We start from the raw sequence: 18,554 nt of genomic DNA, 5'->3' as shown, positions 1-18,554 counted from the left end.
CCCCAGATTCCTATTATATATTCATATTATAGATTCAAAATATCTTTGTAGCCAGGTACTCCTGGCATTCCAGTCTATTTCTATGGCAGTTGTTCCAGTATCAATCCTTTGTTCAGCACATCATCCCCCAAGGGGTTTATAAGAATGGCAGAGCAGGATTACCACGCTTACATTTTTCACACCTGGCCTAAATCATCTCAACAGCCCTTGCATTCTTTCTGTGTATTCCTCGAGTTGTTCATCTTCTAATTGGATTTCAAGTTATTGATTTATCCTGTACTTGACATTGGGAATGTGATTGCTGTCTCTTGATACTGTACTTCTTTGCAGAAGTTTACCTTGTGGAAAGTGTTGACTGTCTGAGTAAGGCTAGATGCAATCACATTCTTCCTCTGGAACTTCAAGTTCAAGTTTGGCTGATGCTCCATAATATCAGTGAAACCCCAGAATCTAGTTTCATCGGTCATCTTCAAATTATATGTAGGGCTTTCCCTTTTAATGGACGTTAACTGTTCCATTCATGTTATTTGAGCCATTCCTCCTTGAGAACCACTTTGCAATCTGAGATGAGATTTTGTTATGTTTATCTTCTAAATTCCAGCTCTTCAATATTTTAACTATTTATGAGTATTCGCATCTGAATGGATGAAATTGACAAATTTAGAAAAGTTGTCAAAACATTTTGTAATTTTGAATGTCCACCTGCAAAATGTTCACAATGATTGATGCAACAATTAGGGAGATACTCAGAACATTTTGGATCATGTCTACAATGTTCTTACAGTTGCAAGGACTTGTTCATTATCACACAAAAAAGCTTATGCAGCAGTACAACTGCACACTTATTCACACAAGTTATTTAAATCAATGCCAAGGGATGTATCTTATATTGCTACAAAGTCTAGTGTTTCTTCTTTCAGTTTCATCAATGGAAACAGCAAACAAATATTACCAGTTACCTATGAATTTGTCAGGAAAAAACCTGAATGAAAGAGAATTCTATGGATAATTTTCATTGAGTTTGCAACATCATCTCCTAGCTAAGAATTCACTTCTATGTAGCGTTTGGCAAAATAAAAATGTTCTTTTATTTTTCTGAACTTCTGAGTAATTTGAATATTGTACCACCTCTGCAATATTTTTTCTCATCAAATTCTCCAGAACAATCTGAAAAAACAATATTCTATACAATAACAAGCTTGGTTTGTTCTATTAGCATCCTTACTGAACCCCATAATTAGTTTCTGTTGGCTATTTAAGTATAATTTGAACACAATTGTTTTATTTTTTATTCCAATACTGCTTTCAGATGAAAACGTATTTGCAAAGAGTGAGCAATGCTTTGCAGATAACGATCACCAATTTGTTGTCCTTTACACAGAATGCAAAATCCCTCAATTGTACTGTACATAAAATCCTTTTTCTCTTCTTACCTCTGTTATAAAAAGATGTCATTACCGTCAACAAAATCATTGCATAACTAACATCTAATTTAAGAAGGGCTGCAAGGAAAAGCCTGGGACAAGACAATACGTCTTACCTAAGGGCCGCACTGATCCATGTTGCCAGCAGATAGGCCAGAGAAGTCTACAATCAGCACACTAAAAGTACCTGGGTGCCAGAAAACACCGGCAATCTGGAGTAAGCCGAGGCCACAGTCAAAAGTGCCACAACTGGATCCAATTAGTAGTTATTGAATCAACTCATCTGCACCTTGTCGGCCCAACTCCTGAAAAGTCCTGGACCCAACCAGATGAGGTGAGAAAGACTTCTTATTAATGGTGTTGCCTCAGTGATTGCAAAGGACCATGCTCCTGTGTGGACCTGGACTTTCTTGTCACTATTGTCTGTCTTTAGAAATAAACCATATTATGTAACTTCACCTTACTACGAGTGTCAGTGTGTCATTGTCAACCTGGTGTCGCGACTGATGCCACGCTGCTGAAGAATGTGAGAAGTACTGCACTGACTATTCACATGAGAGAGAAACTGATCTGGCACGTATGGGAGACAAGTGGCGAATCCTGCGAGAGCAACAGTAGGCCACTCAAGAGTTGACCAACAAGTTTGATTAAGTAATTCAGCGTGACAGGCAGCATTTCTGCAGAGAAGGAATGGGTGATGTTTCGTGTCGAGACCCTTCTTCAGGTCTCGACCCAAAATCTCACCCATTCCTTCTCTCCAGAGATGCTGCCTGTCCCGCCGAGTTCCTCCAGCTTTTTGTGTCTACCTTCAGTTTAAACCAGCATCTGAAGTTCCTTCAGTTTGCTTGTAATGGGATCACTGCAGCTTCATGCCAATGAAGGCACATGCCCCAGGGATGCAGGTGGGAGTGTACATACAACCCATGGGCTTCACACTAAACTTACCAAGCAGGATATTGTGGAAGTATATTTTTATCTATCGTAAATGACTGCTGAGAGAGTTAAGGGTGGTGGCGTCAGAATTAGTTGCACATCTTGGCTCTGTGTCTTAGTGGTAAGGATCAGCAGGCTTAATTTTCACTACCCTGTGTGGCAACTGCTGACCCTGACACCATCAAGGCTAAAGTACTGCACTACCTTTGCCTCTGCCATGTGGTTGTGGCACAGCAGTGCCATGTGTGGATGTCCCACTCTAAAAACCACCCTTAGCTGCGTTAGCCAAACTAAGGAGATTCTCCACTCGCTGGCTCCAGTCCCACCGACATACACTGGAGGAGGTCATGGACCATATAGTAATGGAACATTTTCTAAGGAGCCCGTCAACTGATGACCCACGATCAGTGGTACTACAAGCTGCTCGGGCAATCAAGGAAATCATTGACTGCCCCATGGCACAGGGCCCTTGCATGGGCAGATGCCGTAATCAACCCTGGAGGGAGACAGGGTCCCAACCCACTAAGCAGCAGGCAGGAATGAATGGCACAGGACTACGCCAAGAACAACCCATCCCAACAGCCCCAGGACTCCCCTCGACCCAGTTCAAACCGTGTCTGATGGGCAGCACCATTCATGAGGGCCAGAGAAAGGACAATCACCTTGAATGTGCATTCAGGGTGATTTTTCCATTAAAAGGGAAAGCCCTACCGATAATTTGAAGAAGACCTCAATATTAACGGGATCCAGCGAGAACTAGGTGCCTGGATAATGAATTGGCTTCATGGAAGAAAGCTGAGAGGGATGGTTGAAGGTTGTTTCTTGGGCTAGAGGCCTGTAACTAGTGCGATGCCTCAGGGATTGGTGCAGGGCCCATTGTTGTTTATATTATTTGGATGAGAATGTAGAAGGCATGGTTAACAAGTTTGCAGATAACACTAAAGTGGGTGGCATTGTTGATAATGAGGATGGTTATCAATAATTAGAGCAGGATCTAGTTCAGTTGGGCAAATGGGCTGAGGAATGCTTAATGGAGGTAAGTGTGAGGTGTTGCATATTTGGAAGTCAAATCAAGGTAGGACCTTCACAGTGAATGACAGAGCCTGGGGAATGTTGGGGAAACCAAAGGGATCCAGGATGCAGATGCGTAATTCCTTGAAGTTGGCATCACAAGTAGATAAGGTGGTCAAGTAGTCTTACGGTATATACAATAGAATCAATACAATCAGTTTTATTCGTCACATTGCACATAAAGTGCAAGTGAAATGAATTTGCCAGCAGCGGTACAATGAGAAAGAACTCACAAAAACACAGTAAAAATTTAACACAAACATCCACCACAGCATTCATCACTGTGGTGGAAGGCACAAAAATTGGCCAGTCCTCCTCCATTTTTCCCCATGGTCGGGACTTCAACCCTCCGCAGCTGTCGCTGCGGGCGTCCAGATAAGGTAAAAAGTCCAGGTAAGTCCAGAAACGGTGCCTCCTCCACCGGAGACCACGGCTTCAGGTTGGTGTAGACCGCAGGCCGGCAGTCGTAGATTTAAAGTTCCCGCCGCGCCGCAGCCAGAAGTACCGCAGACCGCAGGGCCAGCAGTCGAAGCTCCCCTCCAGGGATCCCCAGTGAGGGACACCGCTTCTGATGGTAAGTCCACGCTGCGCCCACGGTAGAAGTTGGCCGTGGGCCGGCAGTCGGAGCTTCTTCTTCTACAACACTCGGGGATGCTTGCTTTCCATGTTTCCCTCCCTTTCTCACCGTCACCCACCTTCACTCTTCCAGTACCTTAGGTGTAACAATCTTACTGTAGGACTTGTCGAGGAACGACTCAGTTTCTCGGACGAACCTGAGGTCATCCACTTGCTTCTCCAGTTCCCCAACACGGTCCTTCAGGAGCTGTACCTGGATGCACTTCTCACATTTGTAGTAGCCAGAGGCACCAGCAGTGTCCTTGACCTCCCACATACTGCAAGCATCACACTGAATCAGCTTGCCTGACATCTCCTTCTTTCATCTCTCCCTCTCCAGCAGTTTGTGTAGCCTCCTCTCCGAAGACTCTCGAGCCAAAGACTCGCACTTTTCTCACTGGTCACTCCCCTCACTGCCGCTCCCTTAGAGCCATCTTGCTTATATTGATTGATAAATTGTCTAATTTACCAATTTACAAACCAAATTCCTCAGTTTTAAACAGTTTTCCCCTTCTGACTCACTTCAAACTCTCCTCCCACTCGAGCTAGAGCCAATCAGTGTTTTCTCCTGCTTCTCTTTGTTGCTGTTGCTTCAAAATCCAGGGAGCTTCCCTGGAATCGTTAAGGAGTACTTTTCTTTCAATGCTGTAACTGACGGAACTCATGATACTCACTTCCCAAAAAAAATCCTCGATTCACTCAAGCTCTCTGGATTACCACTACACAAATTGGAGTTGAAAAAAGGATCTCCAATCATATTAATGAGAAACCTGGAACCGCCAAAGCTATGCAATGGAACGAGGATGATTGTGGAAGAGCTATACAATAATCTGATCATTGCAAGAATCAACATGGGAGCCTTCAAAGATGACATTGTTCTCATTCCCAGGATAGCACTCATTTTGACAGAAGGTGAAGACATTCCCCTTCAGCGGACCCAATTCCCCATTCAATCAAGTTTTGCTATGACGATCCATAAAGCACAAGGACAAACAATGCAGAAGGTGTTGATCTACCTCGACAAACCGGTATTGCAGCATGGACAACTATATGTGGCTCTTAGCCGAGGAAAAATGAAGGGAAATGTCAAGGTTTTCCTGACGGATGGAACATCAACCAAGAATGTTGTCATTAAAAACGTGCTTCATTGAATGATGACTTCTGAGATAAATTCTCAGATTTTCTTTCTTATAATTTGACCGCTGAATCTCTCTGTATTAAAATTTACTCTTTTTATCAACAGGAAACAGCAACAGAACACAACAAGAGACACAACAAGAAAGAACATAATAATTCTCATCTTTAACATTTAAATTGTTCTTATATTTTAAGAATCATTCACATTTTAAACTTTAATAAATTATTTTTGCACTATTGATGCCTGTGTGTTCTTCATCACAATGGGAACCCAACACACACACACACACACACACACACACACACACACACACACACATGTAGTGCAATAATGAGAATAAAAGTTTATTGTTTTTCAGAGCTTATTCGAGGTTGTTGTGTTTAATGGCCAGGTGGCTGAAGGGAAGAAAGTCTAGTCTTTGCCTCCACTCCCTTACACTGTAACTGCAGACAACAAGTACAATTTCCAGAAGTACCAACTCTAAACATGACCTATCATCCTGCAATTGTGATATTCCACTATTTAATATGACCTGTACCTTCCAATGCAATTATGCACAAGAGGATCGCTTAATATACAGTTTGTTAAACAGTTTATGTCCCTCCTGCTGTGCATTGAGAGAAATTCAGTTTGAAAAAAATTGTGGTTGGGATGACGCTGGAAAATTACAACAGTGACTGTGCCTTGAAACTGATATATTCCCTGAAACATGCAATAATTTTTTTTCAACAATGTTGCATGTTTATTGAAGTTATCGAATGGTGGGATGAATTGGAATAATTTGTGGCTGCACCATAGGTAATATAAAACAACTTCTGCATTGTCATAACTCATGTGAAACTTACGGAATAGTGAAAGGCCTGAATAGAGTGGATGTGGAGAAGATGTGTTCACTAGTGGGAGAGTCTAGGACCAGAGGACATAGCCTCAGAATTAAAGGATGTTCCTTTAGGAAGGAGATGAGGAGGAATTTCTTTAGTCAGAGGGTGGTGAATCTGTGGAATTCATTGCCACAGAAGGCAGTGCAGGCCAAGTCAATGGATATTTTTAAGGCGGAGATAGATAGATTCTTGATTAGTATGGGTGTCAGGGGTTATGGGGAGAAGGCAGGAGAATGGGGTTAAGAGGGAAAGATAGATTAGCCATGATTGAATGGCGGAGTAGACTTGATGGGCCAAATGGCCTAGTTATGCTCCTAGCACTAATTAATTTATGTGTCCCATGGATTAAAAATAGAGAGGGCATCCTTGTACTTTGTCTATCAAATACTTATTGGGCAGATGCAGACCAATTTATATACAGTAAATCGCAACTAACATAGTTATGGGTGGACCGGTCCAACGCAGGTCCGCAGAAACAGCAGGTAGAGTAAACACAGTATCTGGAATGAAAGGGGGAACCTCCATTGTGTCCGAAAACGTGGCCGACGGGCAGAACTTCAGGTCAGACTGAAGCGCAGGGGACTTCGGCCCCCTCTCCCTACTATTCTACTGGCCAACGTACAGTCCCTTAAAAATAAAGTGGAGGACTTAAGGGCTGCTTTATCAAAGGGAGCTGAGGGAATGCTCTGTGTTCTGCTTTACAGAGACATGGTTCACCCCCAGCTCCCCAGACTCAGCGGTCCAGCCTGAAGGGTTCTCCATCCACCGTATAGACCGTACCTTGGCATCTGGGAAAGGGAGAGGAGGGGGCATCTGCCTCATGGTCAACTCTGCGTGGTGCTCAGACGTGGTAGTCCTGTCCAACTCCTGCTCTCCACACCTCGAACATCTGGCGGTGAAGTGCCGTCCCTTCTACCTTCTGAGGGAATTCACCTCCATCATCCTGACCGCGGTCTACATCCCACCCCAGGCAGACGTCCGTCTGGCACTGGAGGAGCTGCACGCCATGGTCAACAAACACCAGACGTCTTACCCCGAGGCATTTACCACCATTGTTGGGGACGTCAATAAGGGGGGGGGGGATGTTTCGCAATTAGAAACCTTGGATGAACTTTGAGATCCGCTCTCTTCTGAAGACCAGACACCGGGCATTCATGTCTGATGATACAGTGGTCCACAAGAAGTTCAGATACGACCTTGGTAAGGCCATCAAAAAGACCAAACGGGACTTCTGCTCCAAACAAGAGGATGAGACAGATGTTCGGCAGCTGTAGCGGAGCCTGAATACAATGACCTCCTACAAGGCGAAATCAGGAGGCAACTCGAATGTTGGCGAAACATCACTTCCATCGAGGTGATCTATCGCAGTCGCTGCCTCAAAAAGGCTGGCAGTATCATCAAGGACCCACATCATCCTGGCCACACACTCATCTCCCTGCTACCTTCAGGTAGAAGGTACAGGAGCCTGAAGACTATAAACGACCAGGTTCAGGAATAACTACTTCCCCACAGCCATCAGGCTATTAAACTTGGATCGGACAAAACTCTGAACTTTAATAGCCCATTATCTGTTATTTGCACTTAATCAGTTTATTTATTCATGTGTGTATATATTTATATAACGGTATATGGACACATTGATCTGTATTGTAGTGAATGCCTACTATGTTCTTTGTGCTGAAGCAAAGCAAGAATTTCATAGTCCTATCAGGGACACATGACAATAAACTCACTTGAACTTGAATTTGAACGAACTTGAAAATACTGTGAATATTTTGGAAGTCTGAAATGAAAACAGAAAATTGTGGAAATATTCAACAACAAAAAACTGCTCGAGGATCTCAGCAACTCAGGCAATATCTATGCAGTTAAAGGGTAATCAACATTGAGAGTTGTGATGCTGCATCTGAACTGCAAGACATCAGCTACAAATATTTAGCTGCCAGGCAGTATCAATGGAGAGGCAAATAGTTAGCATTGCGATCTGAAGCCCTTTCAGTTGTACTGTAGTTATTCATTGACCTGTATCCTTTTTGATTTTTGTAAATTAATCTATATCATTAATTCTTGGGTCTAACTGTGACTAGAAATTTGTAGAAATTCTAGTCATATTTGTAGAAATTCTAATCACAATCAGTAACATTACATCACCTTGTATTCTGCAATCATCTTCACCAATTAAGGCAGAAACCTCCCTCTGGACTGTCCCATCATGGCTAGGTAGAGCTTGAATCACCTGTAGACACAAGGTCCATCCATTCTGTTCCATCAAATACCATCATGAATAGTAACGTTTTGACTGGACATCGATTAAAGCCTCCATGTAATTACCCAATAAAATATATGAAGGCAAAGCTTAGCATAGGTTAAAGTGTAAATCTCCTTCTCAATTTTGTTTCAAATCACTGCACGAGTGAAATGTAACAAATGCGCCATCTTATACCCAGCAAGGCAATCATACGGAGTGTATATATCCCATTGTATGAAAATGTCAAGACCTCCCAGTGCTCTCGGCTATGTTAGCCTGATGGAAAATTGCTGCATCTAAGGACAAACTATTTTGCAACTGTAAACACATTGCGTTTTACACACGGGTTGTGCACGTGTAAAGCAGCGTGTAAATCAAAAAGCGCATAAATCAAACCTGTGTCAGCAACTGTATGCAACTATGCTGCCATACGGTGCCATGCATATATCTGAGTACAGGCTCAGTGATCGTTTACCTGAACACCTCTGCTCAGTCCGCCTAAACCTACCTGATCTCCTGGTTGCTAAACACTTTAACTCGCCCTCCCATTCCCACACTGACCTTTCTGTCCTGGGCCTCCTCCTTTGTCAGAGTGAGGCCCAGTGCAAATTGGAGGAACAGCACCTCATATTTTGCTTGGGCAGCTTACACCCCAACGGTATGAACATTGACTTCAAGTAACCCTTGCTTTCCCCCTCTCTCCATCCCTCTCGCTTCCCAGTTCTCTGACCAGTCTTACTGTCTCAGACTACATTTTATCTCGGTTTGCTTTGTTGTTACCTTCTCCCAGCTTACATTTTCTTTGATCTCCATTCACTTTGGCCTATTTTCACACCTTACATTTCCTTATCTATGTATCTCACTCTCCCCTGACATGAGTCTGAAGAAGGGTCGGCCCAAAACGTCACCCATTCCTTCTGTCCAGAGATGCTGCCTGTCCCGCTGAGTTACTCCAGCATTTGTGTCTATGTTTGGTTTAAACCAGCATCTGCAGTTGTTTCCTACATAAATCTGAGCATGTTATTCCAGAAATAGGAACACATAAATTAATCTTCAGTAGTAATTAGAGAAGCGTGTTATTCCAAAAACGTGTAAAACAAGCACACATAAAATGCAAGGTGCCTATAATTGTTCACCTCTCAGGAACTGGTTAGAATTTCATATCAATAACATTTTTGTACGATGGGAATATCAGTAAAGTGCCTAGGTCTATAGTTAATGGAGGATGCTACTTCATCATGCCTATGAAACTGATCATTTTTGGGCCATTGAGATATGTTCTATAACCCTAGAGATTTCTCCCTCTCCGTCTTCCTGAACCATTGAGTAAGGTGTTAAAACGACAGATCAAAGCAGATGATAATTGAGGAAATGTAGAATGGATAATTGTTAGCTGAGGGGAAGGTGGCAATGAGGCATACCATCAGTAAAATTAACTAGTAGGACAGTGAAACTAGTTGGAGAACTAGGGTGGGGGAGGAACAGAGAGAGAGAGGGGGGAAAGCAAGGATTACTTGAAGCCTAATTCAGAAGCCAAGTTGCAGATGGAGGTTTCATGGCCAGGTTTAGTGATGATCTTATTCAGTAATATGTTGTTGAAGGCTCAGCTGCAGACAATTAATATCATGATGACAAATGTGTCCTAATTGTCAGGACGACCAAGAGCTGAATGTAATGCAAGTGAGATGGTCTCCTCCATAGACCTATTTTCCCTGTAAATAAATTGCAGCAGGTCTAGCTTGTCCTGAAGGCTGGGGGCAAATGGGTAATTACCTATCTTTAAAAGGACCTCAATATATTTGTGTCATTGAGCCGTCACTTTATTTTTCTAGGGGAATAGAATGTTGGAGGTTTCCTTGAAGTAGAGGGAGAAAGAAGATGGTTGAAGTGAGAGGTTGAAGATGATGGTGAAGACTGTGGCCGACTGATTTATGAGCGCTTTTAGAACCCATCCAGTCACTCCATTTGGGTCAGCTGCTTTCTAATAGTTTATCGGCGTGAAAGCAGATCTGAGATGCCATCACCAAGATGCTTGGGACAGTGAGTGATGGGGGCACGCACCCTGCTCGAGATTTGTTTGCCAATTCAAAGGGAGGGTCAAAAACATTAAGCTCATCCTGTAGAGATGCAATGTCGTTAGAGATTCCCCCCGATTTCAGCTTGACATCTGTGATGATATTTAGCTCCTGCCACAGTTGTCTGACATAATTTGATTGAATTGACCCCCCCAGCTAGTTTTTGAATTCTTATTTCATCCCTGTTAGCCGTGCAGAAATTATACTTGGCTTTCTCCCACAGTGCAGTGGCATCCTTCTTGACAGCCTTGGATCTGGGCTTTAGCACAGAGTGAGTCTCCCTTTTCATCCAATAATGCGGGTGGGGATAAAACTCAATCAGTTCTTATATCTTGCATGAAATGTAAGCAGTTGCCCAATCACTTCTGCGCTACCCAGCCAGTTCTAGCTAAGACGATCACCAGCTGAACATAGCAGAAGGGCATCTGAAAGTAAAATGTGAACACCAGATGTAGCAGGTAATCTGCAACTGGGATTGTACTTGGAAACGATGAAGAAGGTGGCAACGCAGGGGAGAATAAATTCCAATATTTTGAATTTCCACATATGCACTAGAGGCTTCAGTATACACAGGGAAAGTGAGGGAAAATACACAGGGACTGAGGCCCTTTATCTACACAGGCCAAGGAGTAATCTAGACCAATGCACAAAAACGCTGGAAATCAGTGGCAGGTGTCAATATGCCTGGACCCAGATGTAGTGCCATAAGAGGCTTGATTATCTCACCTTAATGCAATAGATGCTGTTGGATTTTTGTGAGGCACAGTTCAAAGCTCCACATCTCCAATCACTCTATAACCATCTTTAAAAATCAGGACTTTTGCCTAATGTTTAAACTTATACTAAACCTTCTTCCAAGAAGGACACTGTACACCTTGCACCATTACATGCTTACCGTTATTCAGCAATGTGTCACATTGTCACAATGTTGGCCTACTTCATGCTGTCATGAAGAGCAAGATGGTACATGCCCACTGAGGTTGGGTAAAGCTGCATGTTCTAGTGTTGGTGATTTCTGTGATGCCTTGGACTGTGACAGGATTTTTTTTAAATGATAGTCTTCTCAGAGCGAAATTATCTTTTCACTTCCCACCTCCTCAACAACCTACGCTCTTTTCTGATATACAAGCCACAGATGGCATTCATATAAATCCTTTCCCAGTTTCCCCACATCACCATTGCTCCTGGTTAATTTTAAATGTCAAAACAATTCAATTAGGTGTGACAATCCAGCAAAAGAACAAAGTCAATGACAATAACGAGTTACAGTCACTCAAATGTGCAATCCTAGCCATAAGCGTAATTACTGACAGTGCATGTAATTTAACAGATAGCATGAAACAGGATCAGAAGCTATTCAGGTGCTGAACATGGATAGCCTGCAGAGAGGACAGAGGGAATGTATAATACAAGTCCTTGATGAAGAGAGGACAAAAAACTCGGTTTAATGTTTTGACGTCCAAGATATAGAAAAGGCTGATGCCAATGTGCAATGCAATGCTTGATGCATGGAGCAATCTGCTAGAAACATGCACCCACTTGCAAGGATTTCAGTGTCAACATAGCACAAGATTAGGCCTGGATGTTGAATTCACATTCTTTACATACTGTAGCTAAGAAATGATGGCAACTCTGTTTACCCAGAGGGTAGGGCTGAACATAACTAAACTGAATTCTACCTAAAGCGTTTTTAGCACTTACTTGAATTATATTTCTTATAGTTTAGTTTCATGCAGCATAACAGTTTGGCATTAGGAAGATCATACATTTTGGAATAATTGTATGGAAGTCAGAAAATTAAGTCATTCAGCAAACTTACCAAGAGTTTAAGCAATACCATTAAAGTAGTACATTGTAATATTGTAAATGCCATTTTTCTGTTGACACATCCGACAACTCTTCAGATTAGTGTCTGAAAATATGGCTTTAACTTATCTCAAACATGATTAATCAAGCAGGTGGGATGAGATAGACGGGCTTTACCCTCAATAGGATTTCCTAATTTTGTCATCTATCAAACGTATTGTCCCATTCAATGCAGAATTTCGGTTGAAATTCACGAGGAACTGAACTTTTTCTTATTAGTATGAGCTCTTGTTAGGATTAACAAACAACTCAGCAATATCTGCTTGATGTTTTCAATAATTGCTCTTATTGTAGGCTTCTTCAAATCTAATTTTGTGGATAACTGCTATTAACATGTAATCTCAGTACCTCCTGTGGATATGGTGAATGTTGCCAGAGGTCTCAAGTGAGCACATCTTATCACTTATGCCAGGATATGCCTTGTACAGATTAATTTTCAGTCTCAATATATATGTTGCTTTGTATTGCCACACTGATTTCATAAAATTCATTGCATTCATTAACAGCATGTCCTGCTGAAAACAATAATATTAAATCACAAGCAAAAATTGTTGTTTTCTTATTGCTACTTTTTCACAATGAATGTCAGTAGCAACACACAGCCATGTTTATTAAGACAGTTGGAAATTCATCACTTGAGAGTAGTGCTGTATATTTAATATTGTAAACCTGAGACACATTGCCAGCAATTAGGCAAAATAATTAAGCTGAGCCTTAGTAAACGATGGTGGAACAAAAATTACTTAAATAATTAAGAAAATAATGTGTTATTTATGACTTCCATTATGAATATTGCACCTTTCACATCAGATATGTCATCCACATGTACATTTTATCTGTGGCTGATAAATATTTTTTGTATGCTTTATTTATCTGACAAATAATAATACTCAATAGCTGTTAATGTTTTTTTTGCATAGATAGTAGAGCTGCTGCCTTATGGTTCCAGTCACCTTGGTTCAATCCTAGTCTTGAGTCTTGAATGGCATCTTTGTGGAGTTTGCACATTTTCCCTGTGATCAAGTGGATTTCCTCCAGATACTCTGGTTTCCTCCCACATTCCTATGGCATGAGGGTTAACAAATTTAATGAGCCATTGTACATTTCCTCTAGCTTGCATGTGAATCATAGAATCCTGGGGACAGTTGAAGGAGATAACAGGAGAATAACATTTTGTTAGCCTGTGCCTACCTTTGACGGTAGGCACAGGCTTAGTGGGTCAAAGGATGTTGCATGCTGCATGATGGTATTGTGTTAATACATACAAACAACATACTATTTACATATTGGAAGTACAATCTACCACCATTTAACTCATCTTAAATTCACAATCTCAGAAAAGGGCATTTAACCCAATACAGCAATGTTACAACATTTTGAGATTTAAAAAATCAAATCTGCAATTTACCCCATCAGATAAAGCATAAAAATAAGTTTAATTTGACACATAATTCACTTTCATATCTTCAGTATTAAAAAGGTTATGGCCATTTCATACTCGGAAATTAGCATCTTGTTCCCTATTGCTTTTCCATTGACTTAACACGAAAGCTGTGATCGAGGACAGTCAAAAGCCCATAACCTTCTTAAAAATCAAGAGAACTGAATGAAATTTTCAGTTATTATGGACTGAAGCATTCTGAAACAAATATAAAACATCTTACTTGGATGATCTGAAATCAAAGCATATAATTAGTTAATTACCTAATTGTAGTTAATTACAAAATTGACCGTTGTGACAGAAATAATAATAAACACCCAGACTGCCTTGAAAATTCAAAAATGTGATATTCTCAAGATCAGAACTTTAATATTATTGTATTATATGCTGTAAGTCTGTAACAGATAGGTAAATAAATTACAATTTCTAGCAATAGACCAAGTCTTTATGGAGAAGATTAGTTGCTAGCTGGTAAATTGGCATATCATAATCAGTAGCATCATCGTACTCCTCAGATTGTAACCAATAAGCAACTCTGTACACCTTGATTTTCCTCAACTTTTCAATTTTGGCATTGTAAACTACAAGTTTTTGCCCTTCAAACCATGCATGACTTGCCTTTCTGCACACTACTTTCCCATTAAGAATGTCCTGTAGATTCCATTTCTTAAGAAAATAATATATTTTTAAAATAGCCTAAGTATCCAAATAACAAACTAATCCCATTCACACAAGAATTCACAATATAACATGATTTTTAAATCTCACTCTCATGAATTTATATGCCAGATGGAAGAAATTTAATGTTTAATTCCCTTAAATTAATCTAGAAACATCCACTCAATACAACTAAAAAAAAAAAGTTTGCACAATATGTCGGACTAAAACTGATATTTAGTATAAAAATATTGACTATGGATAGACAATAACACAAAATATAGACAATTTAGATGCTCTTATGACATGATTGTCCAAAAAAAACCCATTTAAATAATCTTGCGAGTGGGTTTTTCTGGAACGCGATCGATTTAAACGTTGCATTTGCAGTGAATTTGAACCTCATATCAGCAGGAATAACACTGCTAGTTCGTATGGAGCCCAAATCACATTTTGGCAATGTAAAATTAGATTAAAGCCATCCCATGAAGCAAGATTATAAGTAAAATAGATGACTTACCCTTTGTTTTGTCCCATTCATGCGATCCGTCACGTTGTAGGCATTGAGGGCGTTAGAAGCAGCTTTTAATTTTAATCTTTTTTTTTTCACTTACATTTTTATTGATTTTTAAGAGATACTCGACTAAGTGGGACCCGTAGGGTCCCATGTTCACACGGGAGGGCTGGTCGCCCGACGCAATATTCCACCTTTTCACCAATTCCAATATTGGTGGCTAGTGGGGGGGGGGGGGGCTTTCTGGAGTGCTGGTATGGGTTCTTGGGGTGGCAGCTCAGTCCCTCAAGCCTGATCTGCTGGCAGTTCACTCACGGCTGGTGGGCTGGCAGTTGTCTCATGACTATTCCTTGAAATTCCATTTCAAGCAGGGTGCAAGGCCACCAAATTCAAATCCATGTTCCTACCATTTCATGCAGGGTGCAAGGCCACTAAATTCAAATGCAGCTTCATACCATTTCATGCAGGGTGAAACCATCATAAAACTAACACAAAACACCAAACCCACAGTTCAGTAGACATTCAGTGTGTTCAGTTGATTCACAGCTCAGACAGAGTCATGACCTCTCCCTTCCCCATCATGCAGAGACTGAGCCACACCCACACTTCCAGGTTTTCAACCCCCCCCCCCCCCCCCACCGGAAAAGGTGTGGCTTTCAGGGCGTGATTGACAGGAGAGAGATTCTCAACATTTTTGATGGGAAGAATTCTCTGCAACTGCTCAGCGGAGGGGGAACTGAGTAAGATGGCCAAAAATGAGCCGTAAATGGTAGCGTTTTATCTAAAATCAATATAGAGTGCAAACTGGAAGTAAGTGCATTTGCAGTAGTGCCTTTTACCTTCAAGCCAAAGCACCCAAGCCACAATTTGCAGTAAGTAGTGCCTTTCAACTTCAAGCTAAAGCACCCGCCAACATTTGCAGTAAGTAGTGCCTTTCAACTTCAAGCCAAAGCATCCAACCAACATTTGCAGTAAGTAGTGCCTTTCAACTACATGCCACCATTTGCAGTAAATAGTGCCTTTCAACTGCAAGCCAAAGCACCCAAGCCACCATGTGCAGAAAGTAGTGCCTTTCAACATCAAGCAAAACACCCAAGCACCATTTGCAGTAAGTAGTGCTTTTCAACTTCAAGCCTAAGCTCCCAAGTCACCATTTGCAGTAAGAAGTGCCTTTCAACTTCAAGCCAAAGCACCCAAGCCACCATATGCAGTAAGTATTGCCTTTTAACTGCAAGCCAAAGCACCCAAGCCACCATTTGCAATAAGTAGTGCCTTTCAACTTCAAGCCAAAGCTCCAAAGCCACCATTAGCAGCAAGTAGTACCTTTCAACTTCAAGCCAAAGCACCCAAGCCACCATTTGCAGTAAGTAGTGCAACTTCAAGCCAATGCACCCAAGCCACCATTTGCAGTAAGTAGTGCCTTTCAACTTCAAGCCAAAGCACCCAAGCCACCATTTGCAGTAAGTAGTGACTTTCAACTTCAAGCCAAAGCACCCACCACCATTTGCAGCAAGTAGTGCCTTTCAACTTCAAGCCAAAGCACCCAAGCCACCATTAGCAGTAAGTAGTGACTTTCAACTTCAAGCCAAAGCACCCGCCACCATGTGCAGTAAGTAGTGCCTTTCAACTTCAAGCAAAACACCCAAGCCACCATTTGCAGTAAGTAGTGCCTTTCAACTACAAGCCAAAGCTCCCAAGCCACCATTTGCAGTAAGTAGTGCCTTTCAACTTCAAGCCAAAGCACCCAAACAACCATTTGCAGGCAGTGCCTTTTTACTTCAAACAAACCATATTTTCATTTTCAAACCACATTAAGGGCACTCACAGTTGTGTAGACATTTGTTCAGTGTTATTCAGAGCTCTGAGAGACGTGACCCTTGGCTTCATCCATCTTGCAGAGACTTTGAGGCACACCACTTCCTGGTTTTATAGTCCCTCCCCCTCCCTCCAGCAGGTGCAGCAGAGAGAATGGTGATTTTTTTAAACTTCAAGCCAAAGCTCCCAAGCCACCATTTGCAGTAAGTAGTGCCTTTAAACTTTAAACCAAAGCTCCCAAGCCACCATTTGCAGTAAATAGTGCATTTCAATTTCACACTAAAGCACCCAAGCCACCATTTGCAGTATGTAGTGCCTTTCAACTTCAAGCCAAAGTACCCAAACAACCATTTGCAGGCAGTGCCTTTTTACTTCAAACAAACCATATTTTCATTTTCAAACCACATTAAGGGTACTCACAGTTGTGTAGACATTTGTTCAGTGTTATTCAGAGCTCAGAAAGACATGATCCTTGGCTTCATCCATCTTGCAGAGCGTGAGTGAGGCACACCACTTCCTGGTTTTATAGTCTCTCCCCATCCCTCCAGCAGGGGCAGCAGAGAGAATGGTGCATTTTTTAAAAACATTAATATCTCTCTGATTTATCATCGATGGGAAAAATCCTCCACACCCGTAAGGCGGGGGGGGGGGGGCCTCTGAGAGAGGTGGCCAAAAATGACGGCTGTAGGTGGTGGCGTTCTGTCGGAAATCGCAGCACAGTGGGCCAAAAGTGGTCAAGATCAGAGATTTAGTAATATAGATTAATGATTTGGACGAGGGAATTGAATGCAACATCTCCAAGTTTGCAGATGACACTAAGCTGGGGGGCAGTGTTAGCTGTGAGGAGGAAGCTAGGAGGCTGCAAGGTGAGTTGGATAGGCTGGTGAGTGGGCAAATGCATGGCAGATGCAGTATAATGTGGATAAATGTGAGGTTATCCACTTTGGTGGCAAAAACAGGAAAGCAGATTATTATCTAAATGGTGGCCGATTAGGAAAAGGGGAGATGCAATGAGACCTGGGTGTCATGGTACACCAGTCATTGAAAGTAGGCATGCAGGTGCAGCAGGCAGTGACGAAAGCGAATGATATGTTAGCATTCATAGCAAAAGGATTTGAGTACAGGAGCAGGGAGGTTCTACTGCAGTTGTACAGGGTCTTGGTGAGACCACACCTGGAGTATTGCGTACAGTTTTGGTCTCCAAATCTGTGGAAGGACATTATTGCCATAGAGGGAGTGCAGAGAACGTTCACCAGACTGATTCCTGGGATGTCAGGACTTTCATATGAAGAAAGACTGGATAGATTCGGCTTATACTCGCTAGAATTTAGGAGATAGAGGGGGGATCTTATAGAAACGTACAAAATTCTTAAGGGGTTGGACAGGCTAGATGCAGGAAGATTATTCCCGATGTTGGGAAAGTCCAGGACAAGGGGTCACAGCTTAAGGATAAGGGGGAAGTCCTTTAATACCGAGATGAGAAAAACATTTTTCACACAGAGAGTGGTGAATCTCTGGAACCCTCTGCCACAGAGGGTAGTTGAGGCCAGTTCATTAGCTATATTTAAGAGGGAGTTAGTTGTGGCCCTTGTGGCTAAAGGGATCAGGGGGTATGGAGAGAAGGCAGGTACGGGATAATGAGTTGGATGATCAGCCATGATCATATTGAATGGCGGTGCAGGCTCGAAAGGCCAAATGGCCTACTCCTGCACCTATTTTCTATGTATCTATTTCTATGTATCTAATTATTAAATTATCTCGTGATTTAAAAAAAATAAAATAAATCAGGAACGGAAGTCGGATAGATTTTTCATCAGCAGCTAGCAGCCCGACGAAATCTGCTTCTGACAGGCGGTAGGAAAATGGTTTTTAATCC

The sequence above is a fragment of the Amblyraja radiata genome, chromosome 6, assembly GCF_010909765.2.
Source record: "Amblyraja radiata isolate CabotCenter1 chromosome 6, sAmbRad1.1.pri, whole genome shotgun sequence".
NCBI lineage: Eukaryota > Metazoa > Chordata > Chondrichthyes > Rajiformes > Rajidae > Amblyraja > Amblyraja radiata.
This window is presented reverse-complemented; position numbering follows the sequence as displayed.